Consider the following 14017-nt stretch of genomic DNA (forward strand, 5'->3'; position numbering starts at 1 on the left):
GACAGAAATGAGAAAAAATATTCAAAGAAATAATGGCTGAGAACTTCCGAAATTGATTGAAAAAACATTAATCTACGCATCCAGGAATCTCAACAAACTCCCAATGGTATAAACACAAGCAGGCTCATACGTAGACACATCCCAGTGTAAATGCTGCAAGTCAAAGACAGGAGAAAATCTTGAAAACAGCAAGAGGAGAACAGCTTGTCACTTACAAGGGAACATCAATAAGAGTAATAGCTGACTTTTCATCAGAAATTATGGGGCCAGAAGGTGCTGGGGTAACATGTTCAAAATTCTCAAAGGAAAAAAACTGTCAACCAAGAAGCTTATAGTCAGCAATGCTATCTTTCAAAACTCAAAACAAAACAAAAAAGACTTTGACAAATAAACAAAAACTGAGGTAATTTGTTGCTAGCAGACCTGCCTTATAAGCAGTACTAAAGGGACACCTTGGTGGCTCAGTCTGTGAAGCGTCTGCCTCCAGCTCGGGTCGTGATTTCAGGATCTTGGGATTGAGCCCCGAGTTGGGCTCCCTGCTCAGTGAGGAGCTTGCTTCTCCTCCCACCCTCTGCTGCTCCCCCCACCTTCTTGTGCTCTCTCTCTCTCAAATAATAAATAAATCTTAAAAAAAAAAAAAAGGCAGTAATAGAATTTCCTCAGGCTGAGAGCAAGTGATCCCAAAACAAGAGACAGAATTCACAGAAGGAAAAAAAAAAAAAAAAAAAGAATAGCAACAGGTAATTATGTAATTATAAAAGGTAGTATAAATGCACATTTATTTCTTCTTTAAAAAGCAATAACATAAAACAATATGCATATAATGTACTATTGGGCCTATAACATATAGAAATATAATAGGGGTTTTTTGTTTTGTTTTTTTGGGGGCCAATAACAGCACAAAAGAGATGAGTGGAAGCAAAATAAAGGAAATGACTCAATGTGAATCCACAGGAACAAATGAAGAGATCCAGAATAATATTAAGTCATAGACTGAAAGACTTATTATTAAATTAACCTAAAGATTCAATGTAACTCCTGTAAAAATTTCAACTGCCTTTTTTCCCCTCCAGAAATGATCAAGCTGATCCTAAAATTATGTGGAACTACAAAGGACCCAGAATAGCCAAAATAATCTTAAGAAAAAAAGAAAAAGTTGGAGAACTCACACTTCCTGTCTGTAAAATTTCCTACAGAGCAAAATAATCAAGACAGTGTGGTACTAACATAAGGATAGACATATATATTGGTAAAATAGAATTGAGAGTCCAGAAAAAAACCCATGTGTCAATGGTCACTGATTTTTCACAAGGGTGCCAAGACTATCCAATAGGGAAAGAATAGTCTCCTCAATAGATGGTGCTGGGACAACTGGAGAGCAACATGCAAAAAACTTCACACCATATTAAAAAAATCAACTCAAAATGGATCAAAGATAAGAGAGCTAAATATAAGAGCTAAAACTATAAACCTCTCAGAAGAAAACATAGGGATACATCTTCATGACCTTGACTAGGCAAAAGTTTCTTGAATACATCACCAAACCCACAAGCAACAAAATAAGGATATAGAAAATTGAACTGATCAAAATTTTCAAAATTTTGTGCTTCAGAAGTCACTATCAAGAAAGTGAAAAGAAACTAACACAATGGGAGAAAATTTTGCATATCATATATCTGGAAAGGGAACTGTATCTAGACTATAGAAAGAACACTTAAAACTCAACAATAAAAAACCCCCAAATAACCCAATTTAAAAATGAGCAAAGGATTTGAATAAAGATTTCTCTAAAGAAGATATATGAGGAGCACCTGGATGACTCAGTCGGTTAAGTGTCTGACTCTTAATTTTGACACAACTCATGATCACAGGGCTGTGAGATCGAGCCCCATGTCCAGCTATGTGCTGGGTATGGAGCTTGCTTAAGATTCTCTCTCTCTCCCTCTGTCCCTCCCCCCCATTTGCGTACTCTCTCTCTCAAGAAAAAAAGATCTATGAATGGCCAATAAGCACATGAAGACATGCTCAACATCCTCAACATCATTAGGCATTAGGGAAAAATGCAAATCAAACCCACAAGATACCACTTCACACCCTCAAAATGACTATAATCAAAGAGTCAGATAATAACGAGCGTTGGTGAAGATGTGCAGAAATCAGAACCTTCATGCACAGTTGGGAATATAAAATGATAGAACTTGTTTTTGAGAAAATGACCTAGCAATTCTTTAAACAGTTTAACATTCAGTTACTGTATGGTTTGGCAATTCCATTCCTAGGTATATATCCAAGACAAATGAAAACATATATCCACAGCACCACTGTGTATATGAATGTTTATAGCAGCATCATTCATAGTTGCCAAAATATGGAAACAAACCAAATGTTCATCAACTGATGAATGGATAAACAAAGTCTGGTAGTTCCGTACAATGAAATATTATCCAACAATAAAAAGGCAAGAAGTACTCATACATGTTACAACACGGAAGAACATTGACAACATTTCGCTAAATGGAAGAATCCAGTTACAGAAAGCCAGGTACTATATGATTTATAGGAAATGTCCATTAATAAATAAATCTATAGGAAACACAAAGCAGATTAGGTTTGGCTTAAGTCTGGGAGAGATGGGGAGGGAGCAATAGCTAAAGGTTACAAGGTTATTGTAATTTTTTTTGGAGGTGTTGAAATGTTTTAAAGTTGACTGTGGTGATGATTGTACATGTTTGTTAATGTACTAAAAACTATCGAATTGTACGCTTTAAATTGTATATTTTGTGGGGCATCTGGGTGGCTCAGTTGGTTAAGGGTCTGCCTTTGGCTCAGGTCATGATCTCAGGGTCCTGGGATCGAGCCCTGAGTTAGGCTCCCTGCCTGGTGGGAGTCTGCATCTCCTTCTCCCTCTGCCCCTCCCTGCCACTTGTGCTCATACGGTCTCTCTCAAATAAATAAAAAAAAAATCTTAAAAAAAAAATAAGTTGTATGTTTTGTGAATTCTATCTGGACAGAGCTATTTTATGATTCAATTCCTAATACGATTTTTAAGTGTTTTTTTGTGTGAGATTATTCTCAGTATGCAGAACAGATGGGAGTGGTATTTTATTAGTATTTTTTTATAGTGTCAAATTCATTTACTTTTTAACAACAGCAATCATTTATTAAATTAACTTTAGTCATGGGGTGCCTCAGTTGGCTGAGGGTCTGCCTTTGGCTCAGGTCATGATCCCAGAGTCCTTGGATCGAGCCCCTCTCTGCTCCCCAGCTTGTGCTCTCTCTTTCAAATATAATCTTTAAAAATAATTTAACTTTACTCACAAGTTTTGCTTTGGCAACCCCAAGTGTGTAAGCATTTGGTTTAAAATTCATTTGAGTGTGCATGTTGTTCTTCTGTAAATAACTAAAAATGTTTTTTAAAATAAATGTGTCAAGCATTCAGAAAAAAATTCAGAAATTATATAATAGCTAATACAATCCAGCTTTGTCAAATCTCCACATTTTGCATTATTTGCTTCAGATTTTCTTTTTTTTTTTAAAGATTTTATTTATTTATTTGAGAGAGAGAATGAGAGAGAGAGAGAGAGAGAGAGAGCACATGAGAGGGGGGAGGGTCAGAGGGAGAAGCAGACTCCCCGCTGAGCAGGGACCCCCGATGCGGGACTCGATCCTGGGACTCCAGGATCATGACCTGAGCCGAAGGCAGTCGCTCAACCAACTGAGCCACCCAGGCGCCCCAGATTTTCTTTTAAGAAATAAAATATCACAAAACCAGTTGAAGTTCCCTATGTACCTCTCCCCTGACATATTTCCCCAATCTCCCTGAATTTAGTGTTTATCACTCTCATGAATGTTTTATAATATACATTTTAAAACTATATATATATAATCACAATGCAATATAGAGTATTGTGTGCTTTTAAACTATGTAAATACTGTCATTTTGAGTATGTTGTTCTCAATGGTTTCTTTTCACACTATGTTTTCCCTAAAAGAAGAGAAGAATATATCGAATCCTCATGTATCCATATACCAACTTCAGTAATAACCAGTTATGTTTACATGGGCTTCATTAAAACACCTACCCACTTCCTCTCACTCTCATTTTAAAGCAAAACAGACACAGTGAAATTTCATCTATAAAAGTTGCAGTACATATCTCCAAAAGATAAAGACATTTCATAAAAAATCAACAGTGCATTTTGGATCTATCCATGTGGTACATATAACTCTAGTTCTGTTGTTTTAACTGTTAACATAAAATTTGATTACATGGGAATAATAATTTGATTTGTTTGACCATTGGCTTACTGATGGATGCTTTGGCTGGTCCCTCATTTTCACCAAAAGCAATGATGTCATGAACATTCTTTTTTAAGACTTTATTTACTTATTTGAGAGACAGAGATAGCGAGAGAGAGAGAGCAGGAGAAGAGGGAGAATATTCTTCAGAATATTTTGTTCTTTTTTTTTTTTTTTTTTGCAAGAGAGAGAATGAGAGACAGAGAGCATGAGAGGGGAAGGGTCAGAGGGAGAAGCAGACCCCCCGCTGAGCAGGGAGCCCGATGCGGGACTCGATCCCGGGACTCCAGGATCATGACCTGAGCCGAAGGCAGTCGCTTAACCAACTGAGCCACCCAGGCGCCCGAGAATATTTTGTTCTTGATTTGTATTTTATGTTCTTTGAATATCTGGAAGAACTCACCTAAAAAGCCACCTAAACCTGGTGTTTTATTTTTGAACATGTGAAATTGTTAGTTCAACTTATTTAATTATAGATCTGTTTGACCTTTCTATTTCTTCAGGCATCAGTCTTGCCTCCAATTTTTGGCTATTATGAATAATGTTGCTATGAATATTCATGCACATATTTTTGTGTGAACATATGTTTTCAGTTCTCTTGGTGATACAACCAGGGGTGGAATTGCTGGGTCATATGGTAATTCTATATTTAACTGTTGCCATTTTATATTCCCACCAGCCATGTATGTTGGTTCAATTTCTTCACATCCTTGCAAATGTTTGTCATTTTCTTTTTTCCTTTTTAAAAAAAATTATAGTCATCCTAGGGGGTGTAAAGTGGTTTCTCACTGGGCTTTGATTTGCATTTCCCTAATGCCTAATGATGTTGAACATCTTTTCATGTGCTTATTGGCCATCTGTATATCTTTTTTTGGAGAAATGTCTATTTAGATCCTTTACCCATTTTTAAGTTGGGTTGTTGGTCTTTTTGTTGTTGAGTTTTTAGAATTCTTTGTATATTCTGGGTACTAGTCCTTTATCAGAGATATGGTTTTCAAATATTTATCTTTTCACTTTCTTGGTGGTATCCTTTGAAGCGTAATTTTTTTTTTTAAGTTTGACAAAGTCCAATTTATCTATTTTTTCTTCTGTTGCTCATGCTTTTGATGTCATTTCTAAGAAACCACCGCCAAATCCAAGGTCATGAAGATTTACTAAGTTTTCTTATGAGAGTTTTATCACTTTCACTCTTACATTTTTAAAGATTTTATTTATTCATTTGACAGAGACACAGCAAGAGAGGGAACACAAGCAGGGGGAGCAGGAGAGGGAGAAGCAGGCTTCCCGCTGAGCAGGGAGCCCGATGCGGGGCTCGATCCCAGGACCTGAGCCGAAGGCAGATGCTTAACGACTGAGCAAACCCAGGTGCCCCAGTTTGCTAGTGTTTTGTTGAGTTTTTTTTCCCCCCATCTATTTTCATAAAGCCTATTAGTTAGCAGTTTTCTTTTCTTATATGTTTTTATCTGGCTTTGATATCAGGGTCCTACTGGCCTTATAGAATGAATAAGTGATGTTCAGTCTCATGGATTATTTTGAAGTATGTTGTTTCATTTCCAAGAGTTTGAATATTTTTGGGTTATTCTGTTCCTGATGTCTAGTGCAAGCGCTCTATGGTCCTACTTTGTATGGTTTCACTTCTTTTATGTTTGTAAAGGTTAGTTTTAGGACCCTGAATATAGTCTGTCCTGGTGAATGTTCCATGGGCACTTGAAAAGAAGGTGTATTCTGATGGTGTTGGATAGAGTGTTTTATAAATGTCAGATCCAGTTGGCTGATGGAATTATTCAGTTCTTCAATAGCCATTCTGATTTTCTGTCTACTTGTACTCTGGCTACTTAACTGACAGAAAAGTGTTATAGTCTCTAACCATAATTATGCATTTGTCTATTGCTCCTTTCATTTCTGCCAGTTCCTGCTGCATGTGTCCCGAAGCTCTGTTTTTAGGTGCGCACACATTTAAGGTTGCCTCTTGGTAAACTGAATTTGTCCCTTGTAAATTTCTTTGCTCGGAAGTCTACCTAGTCTGATCTTAGTATAGCCACTCCAGCTTTCTTTTGAAGGTTTTCTTAATGGTATATCTTTTTCCATTCCTCTGTTTTTAACCTATTTATATCATTACATTTGAAGTAAGTTTCTTGGAGGCAACAAATAGGCCTTGTTTCGCTTCTCTCTCTGTTCTTTCTGACAATCTCTTTTAATGGGTGTGTTTCTCTACATTTAGTGTTATTATCAGTCTGTGTGGATTTAGGTCTACCATTTTATTACTTTTCTGTTTTTCCTTCTACGTTTCTCTATTTCCCCTTTCCTATTTTGGGGGTTCTTTACCTGTTTTTTACTATTTTGTTTTATCTGTTGTGTTTCTGACTCCATCTTTTTGTAGCTTTTTAGTGGTGGCTCTAGGGGGGGCAGGATATACATACTTAACTTTTCCAGTCTACTTAGAATCGATATTTTACCTCTTTGAGTGGAATGTAGAAGCCTTCCCACAATATAGGTTCCTTTACTCTTTCCCTTTACGTTATGGTGGTTGTATACTACATTGATATATACTGAAAATCCCACCAAACAATGTTGTAACTTTTTGCGTTCAACTGTCATACATAATTTTTATAACTTAGAGAAAGAATAGTCTTTTGTTATTTGCCCAGACATCTACCATTTCTGTTGTTCTTCTGTCAAGCACAATGTTCCAGGTTTCCTTCTGGTATTATTTCCCTTCTATCTGAAAAACTTATGTTAGTAATTCTTTGTGAGTAGGTATGCTGGGAACAAATTCTTTTAGTCTTCCTTTATCTGAGCATATCTTCATTCCACCTTAATTCCTGAAGGATAGTCTCATCAGGCATAGAATAACGGATTGACCGTCCTGTTCTTTCCACACCTTAAAAATGTTGTTCTTGTCCTTCTGGCCCCCATGGTTTCCCAAGAGAAATTCACAATCACCTGAATTGTTCTCCTCTAATGTATGTTTATCCCCTGGTTTCTTTCATGATTTTTTATCATTTATTTTTAATAGTTTAATTAGAATGTGTCTGGGTGTGAATTTTTTTGGGGGGTGTGTGAATTTCTTCAGGTTGATCCTGCTCCTGGTTCACTGAGCTTATTGAATTTGTAGGTCTATATCTTTTGCCAAATGTGGAGAGTTTCCAGCCATTATTTCTTCAAACATGATCTGTTCATGTTTTATAGCTTTACTCTGTGGGAGAGATGGGTGGAGTATGTTACTTTGTCTCCATTAAAATTCTGGAAACTGAACCTTAAAGACCATTTTGATATTCCCTGTCATGGTTACTTTGGGGGGGGGGGCAGGGAGGAGCAGAGGGAGAGGGAGAGAGAAAATCTCAAGCAGATTCCACACCCAGCACGGAGCCCAATGCAGGGTTGGATCTCATGACCCTGAGACCATGACCTGAGCTGAAATCAAGAGTCCAATGCTTAACTGACTGAACTACCCAGGGGCCCCAATTCTGTGTGTGTGTATGTGTGTGTATGTGTGTAAACTCTGTACTTCTCTGTGGAGAAATTATCTAGTTCACTAAATCTCTCTTCAACTATGGCTAATTTGTGGTTTAACCATCCACTGAATTTTTAACTTGAATGACTATATTATTCATGTCTAGAAGTTTTGTTTGATTTTTCTCACATTGTCCATTCTTTTTTCATAGTGTTATTTTCTCTTGTTTTTCATTCCTTCCTTTCACATTTTGAAATTTTTTCTTTCCTATAGGTGCCTACTTCCTTTATAATTAAAAAAAACATTTATTTATTTGAGAGAGGGAGAGAGAGAGAGAGGTGGGTGGGAGGAACAGAGGGAGAGGGAGAATCTCAAGCTTAGCATGGAGCCTGGCTCGGGGCTTGATCCCACAACCCTGAGATCATGACCTGAGCCAAAATCAAGAGTTGGATGCTTAATGGACTGGGCCACCCAAGTGCCCCTAAATTTATTTATTTATTTATTTATTTATTTATTTATTTATTTATTTATTTATTTATTTTTAAAGATTTTATTTATTTATTTGAGAGAGAATGAGAGAGAGAGCACATGAGAGGGGGGAGGGTCAGAGGGAGAAGCAGACTCCCTACCGAGCAGGGAGCCCGATGCGGGACTCGATCCCGGGACTCCAGGATCATGACCTGAGCCGAAGGCAGTTGCTTAACCAACTGAGCCACCCAGGTGCCCCCTAAATTTATTTTTTATTGAAGTGTAGTTGACTCCTTATTTTATAATTTTTTGAAGTTTTTATTTATTTAAGTAATCTCTACACCCAGTGTGGGGCTTGTACTCACAACCCTGAGATGCAGAGTCTCATGCTCTTCTGATTGAGCCAGTCAGGCCGCTCCATTTTAAACATACTTATTTTACAGTCTCTATCAGATTGTTTTTGGGTGATCTTGTAGTTGGTGCATCTCCAGACTTTTGATCCTAGGTGAGTCTTCTGTGCACCATCATTTACCTTGATCATGGCCTTACCTGTGGGAATCCTGGGTGGCCTCAGTGGAGGTCCTGTGGTTTTAGAGCAAGTTTTGAGTTCGTCTCTGTTAAGTACCCCCACAGATATTACTAAGCCTGGGACCAACAGTTATGTTAATCTCTCGGTTTTAGGTTTCACAGAGGAGCGTCCCTGTGAATCTATTTTTTTTTTCTTTTTTTTTCTTTAAAGATTTTATTTATTTATTTGACAGAGAGAGACACAGCGAGAGAGGGAACACAAGCAGGGGGAATGGGAGAGGGAGAAGCAGGCTTCCCGCAGAGCAGGGAGCCCGACGCGGGGCTTGATCCCAGGACCCTGGGATCATGACCTGAGCTGAAGGCAGATGCTTAACGAACGACTGAGCCACCCAGGCGCCCCGTCCCTGTGAATCTAAAACTTGTGTAAGCACTGGCTCATTGTAAGAAACCCTCAGGAGGGATTTTTAAAAATTCTACCAGCCAGGTTGAGAAAGGCAGATTTCTTTCTTGTCCTTCTGTGCCTAAAGGTCCTTTCTTTTCTTCCTTCCTTTCCTTCTCTCTCTTTCTCTAAGATTTTTTTATTTATTTGAGAGAGAGACAGCATGAGCAGGGGGCAGGGGCAGAGAGAGAGGGAGAAGCAGACTCGTCACTAAGCGGGGAGCCTGATGCAGGGCCCTGATCCCAAGACCCTGAGATCATGACCCGAGCCGAAGGCAGGCACTTAACTGACTGAGCCACCAGGTACCACAAGGTCCGATTTCTTTTTCCCCAGCACATTATCCCACTGAGGGTACAGCCCCAGACAGCTTCAGCTATAGCTGGGGACTCCGTTTCAATGCCCACTTCCAACGCGTCACCTTCTCTGGATGACAACCAGCCCCCGGTTTCTGCTGGTGCCCTCACCACTCCCCCGGCCCCCCAGAGAGGGCAGTTGTGGCCCACTTCATTTCTGGTTGGAGATTTCCTTTTGTTTCTTAATTTCTTGGACTTAAAAGGATGTGGTTTGTTTCTTAACTTCTTGGATTTAAAAAGATACTGTTGGTGGGTTTTTTTGTTTGTTTGATTGTTTTTGTTTGAGTCTAACTCTCCTAGGTGTTTACAGCAGGATGGTTTTCAAGTTATACAATCCACTCTGTTGCTCGAAACAGAAGTCCAAACCTAAATACTTTTTTTTTTTTTTTTTTTTAAGAATCAGAATCATAAATTTTCAGAGCCCTCAAAGCAGGTAGAAGCTTGGCAGAACACAGCTTGGAAACCACCCATGGAGAAGGAAGAACTCAGCCTTCCTGCCACCTGCTTCCACATTTCCAGTCCTAGCACCCTCATGCTCTGGGACTTGGGGTAAGTTACTTAGCTTCTCTGAGCCATCCTTTTCCCTACAGGAAAGTTAGGAGAATCATGCCCACCTCCCAGGGCCTGGGACGACATTTAGAAAGTCCTGGCCCGGTGATGCTTGAGGTGGGAGTCTCTCTAAATGTCTTTGGTATAATCTTGAAAATTTTCTTAGGTGTAACACCCCTTTGCACCGCCCAGTGAATGGTGGCTGGCTGGTGACAAGTTCCCAGGAACAGAACCCGGGACACAGAGGTCCTGTCTCCTTTTCTGTTCATTTCTGGGAGGACAGCCCGGGGCTGGCCCCACCTGATGGCAGTACTCTGACCAGCCCCTGGCATGGACCCCTTGAGAAGGCACCCCACTCCCTCCCCACTGACCTTTCCAAGCAGCCCATTCATCCTGGGGTTGGGGTGTGGGCCGTGGTTACAGACGAATCCCCATCCTCCTCCCCCAGACCCCAAGCCCACGAGGGCGGACACCCCAGTGGAGGCGGCGACGCCCGGGGAAGGCCTCTGCGCAGGAAGAAAGGCATTTCTGTCTCGCTCTGAACCCGCCTCGGGTTTCGCACTTCCCCTCCCCTGGACAATCCCGACCTTCACCGTGAAGGAACTTTTGCAAACACACACGCGAGCGCATGTATTTTTGGAAGAAGGGGAAAAATTCCAAGAGAACCTCTGCTCGGTTAAAAATGAAGTGAAGATTATATTAAGAATGAAAGGCGAGCGGGGCCGCTCGGCGCACACAGAAGGCCCTTTCATCGCGCCCGGCCGCGCGCCGCGGGAAGCTGCCAACACAAACGCGGGCGGAACAGAACCTGCGGAGCCGCCGGCCGCGCTGCCAGGCCGCGTCCCGGCCGATCCGGGGCTGGCGCCGCTCCCGTTTCCGCTCTGCTGACGCGCCGAAATCGCGGGCGGCGGGGACCCCGGGAGCCGCGCGGGGAGAGCGCCTGGCCGGGCTGCGGGCGCGGCGTCCCCCGAGCGCCACCTGCGCGCGGGGGCCACCCTCCCCTCGCCCCGGGGCGGCCCAGGGTAGCGGGTCTCCGGACTTTGGGCCCCACCCCCGCCTGCCTCGCCTCGCCTCGCTGGGACCGCCCCTCGGCTCCGGGGCTGCTTGTCCTCATCCCGGGTCCCCCCCTTCCCCCGCGCATGGGGAGCGCTCAGGGGGCTCAAGGCCGCCTCCTCCGCGAAGCCCGCCTGGGTCATCCCTGCGCTGGACTCCTGCAGGGCTTCCTCGCGATCCTGGTTAGGTCCGAGCCCCTGCCCGGCAGGGTCTGTGTCCCTCCTGCAGCCCCTTACCCAGTGCGAGCCTTCCCCAGCCCCCAAACTTGTTCGTGGGGTGAAGAACGAACCCATGCCTGCCACAGGCTCCAATGGAAATCCCGCTGGAGGACGGGCAGCCTAAGGGTTTGCCAACTGGGAACTAACTCCCATTAATGTTGGGAAAGCCATGCAACCTCACCCCATACATTCTGTCATTTGGAATTGAAAAAGTCCCACTTAATCCCCTCACTATACCTGAAAAGTAAAGCCTGAGCACTTTTCACTTGATAATTGTGGCCTTGACAATGTGCAACCTGCTTCCCTCTCTGACCTTGAGTGGCCTTACACTCCTCCAGCACTTTACCATTTACAAAGGACTTTCAGGGGTGAGATCAGAGGTGATTCTCCCCCCCCCCCCCCCCGCCCCTTGCCCCAGGCCCGGCGCTGGATAAAGAAACTGAGGCTTTAGTATTAAGTGCCGCATCCGAGGTCACAAAGGCATAAAGGATGCCGGTGAACTGCAGCCAAGTTGTCTCAGACCATGGCACCCAGCCATGCTCCCTCTGTGCTCCTGTGCCCTCCCACCCGCTTGGCCTAGGACTGCCTGCTCTGGAACCCACACTCGGGGGGTCTCCACGGCTGTGTGGCTCTGGTCCTCCCTCCCTCCTCCTCTCTGCTCACCTCTGTGTGTGCCCGCCTAGCCGCCCCTCCTCTGAGCCGGCAGCCTGCTTTGGGTCCCTTGGTACTTGTACTCCTGACGCTGTGGGCTGGGCTTCTGCACGCCCACCCTACTCCTCCCTGTGCACAGCCTGCCCTATGCCACCTTAGATCTGCCTTTTAAATGTTTAGAGGGCAAAAGCCAGAAGAGGTGACAGTGGATGAGATTTGGGAGTGAAGGCAAGAGAGAGGAGACAAGCATGGGGGCGACTAGGTTTGCTCCTATCTGGGGTGTTACCACTAGCCAGCCTCAGGAGCATGAGAGAAAGGAGAGACCAGGGAGGGGTGGTCTCAGGGTCCCTGCGGGTACAGCGCTGAAGGTCCCGAGAGGGTGAGGCTGGAGGAGGAGGTCTGGGAGGCTCTGACGTAAAGATGGAGGCTGACGCCTTGGCAATCAGTGAGCTTGTCCAAGATGAACTCATTCATATGCAAGAGAAGATGACCCAGGACAGAACCCCAACATTTAAGGGGCTGGGGGAAGATGGGGAGAGGAGGAAAGGGCAGGAGGGAGGGGAGGAGGAGGGTCAGTGAAGGAAGCAGAGAGAATGGGAGAGTGGTTTGTAAAAGTGGCATGAGAAGGAATTTTAAGAAAGGAGTGTTCAAAACTGGTGGAAGATTACAGAGGTCTGTAGGAAACTTTCCAGAAGGAACCTTCTCACCAGTCAACTCAGGGGTCACTGAGGACCTAGGTCAGAGTGGTGTCCTTAGCATGGTGACAGTAATGGGCCAAGGGGCATGAGTGAGAGCGGACAACTGAAGCCTGGCTAGTTTGGGCTTACCAGACAGGAGAAAGACACACTGGAAACTACATAGTACAACCGAAAGAAATCAAAGGAGTCCTAAATGGAAAGACATCCATGTTCATGGATCGGGAAGATCAAATATCGTTAAAATGGCAACATTCCCCAACTTGATCTAGATTCAAATCCATCCCTACCACAGTTCCCCCAAAAGCTGTCTCTGTGCAGAAATAGACAAGCTGATCCCGAAAGTCATATGGAAAAATTCAGGAAACCTGGACTGTCTAAAACAAAAATGGAAAAAAAAAAAAAAGGAACAGTGCTGGAGAACTCACAGTTCCTGATTACAAAACTTACCACTAGGCTACAGTAATCAACACTGTATGGCTGCGGGCATGAGAATACAGACTTATAGATTAGTAAAATAGAACCAAGAGTTGAGAAAGAAACCCATGTATCTATGGTCAATTGATTTTTTAAAAAATATTTTATTTATTTGAGAGAGCACGAGCGGGGGGAGAGGCAGAGGGAGAAGCAGACTCCCCGCTGAGCAGGGAGCCCGATGCGGGGCTCGATCCCAGGACCCTGAGATCATGACCTGATCCGAAAGCAGACGCTTAACTGAGCCACCTAGGCGCCCCATGGCCAACTGATTTTTGACAAGGGTGCCAAGACCATTCAATGGGTCTTGAATCATTTGTTTTACAAATGGTGCTTGGAAACTGGATATCCATGTGCCAAAGAATGAAGTTGGACTCTTACTTCATACCATATACAAAAATTAACTCAAAATGGACCAACAGGGCGCCTGGGTGGCTCAGTTGGTTAAGCGACTGCCTTCGGCTCGGGTCATGATCCTGGGGTCCCGGGATCGAGTCCCACATCGGGCTCCCTGTTCAGCGGGGAGTCTGCTTCTCCCTCTGACCCTCCCCCCTCTCATGCTCTCTCTATCTCATTCTCTCTCTCAAATAAATAAATAAAATCTTAAAAAAAAAAAAAAAGGACCAACAACCTAAAGGTAAGAGCTAAAGCTATAAAGTTCTTAAAAGAAGACCTAGGGGTAAATCTTCATGACCTTCAATTTGGCAACAGTTTCTTGTTGACAATGACACCAATAGCAAGCAACAACAACAAAAGATAGATATATTTGGACAGCATCAAAACTCTTTTTTTTTTTTAAAGATTTTATTTATTTATTTGAGAGAGAGAATGAGAGA

This window comes from Mirounga angustirostris, unplaced genomic scaffold (genome assembly GCF_029215605.1).
Source record: "Mirounga angustirostris isolate CCGP_5_RB_7025 unplaced genomic scaffold, mMirAng1.0.hap1 SCAF_5, whole genome shotgun sequence".
Taxonomy (NCBI): Eukaryota; Metazoa; Chordata; class Mammalia; order Carnivora; family Phocidae; genus Mirounga; species Mirounga angustirostris.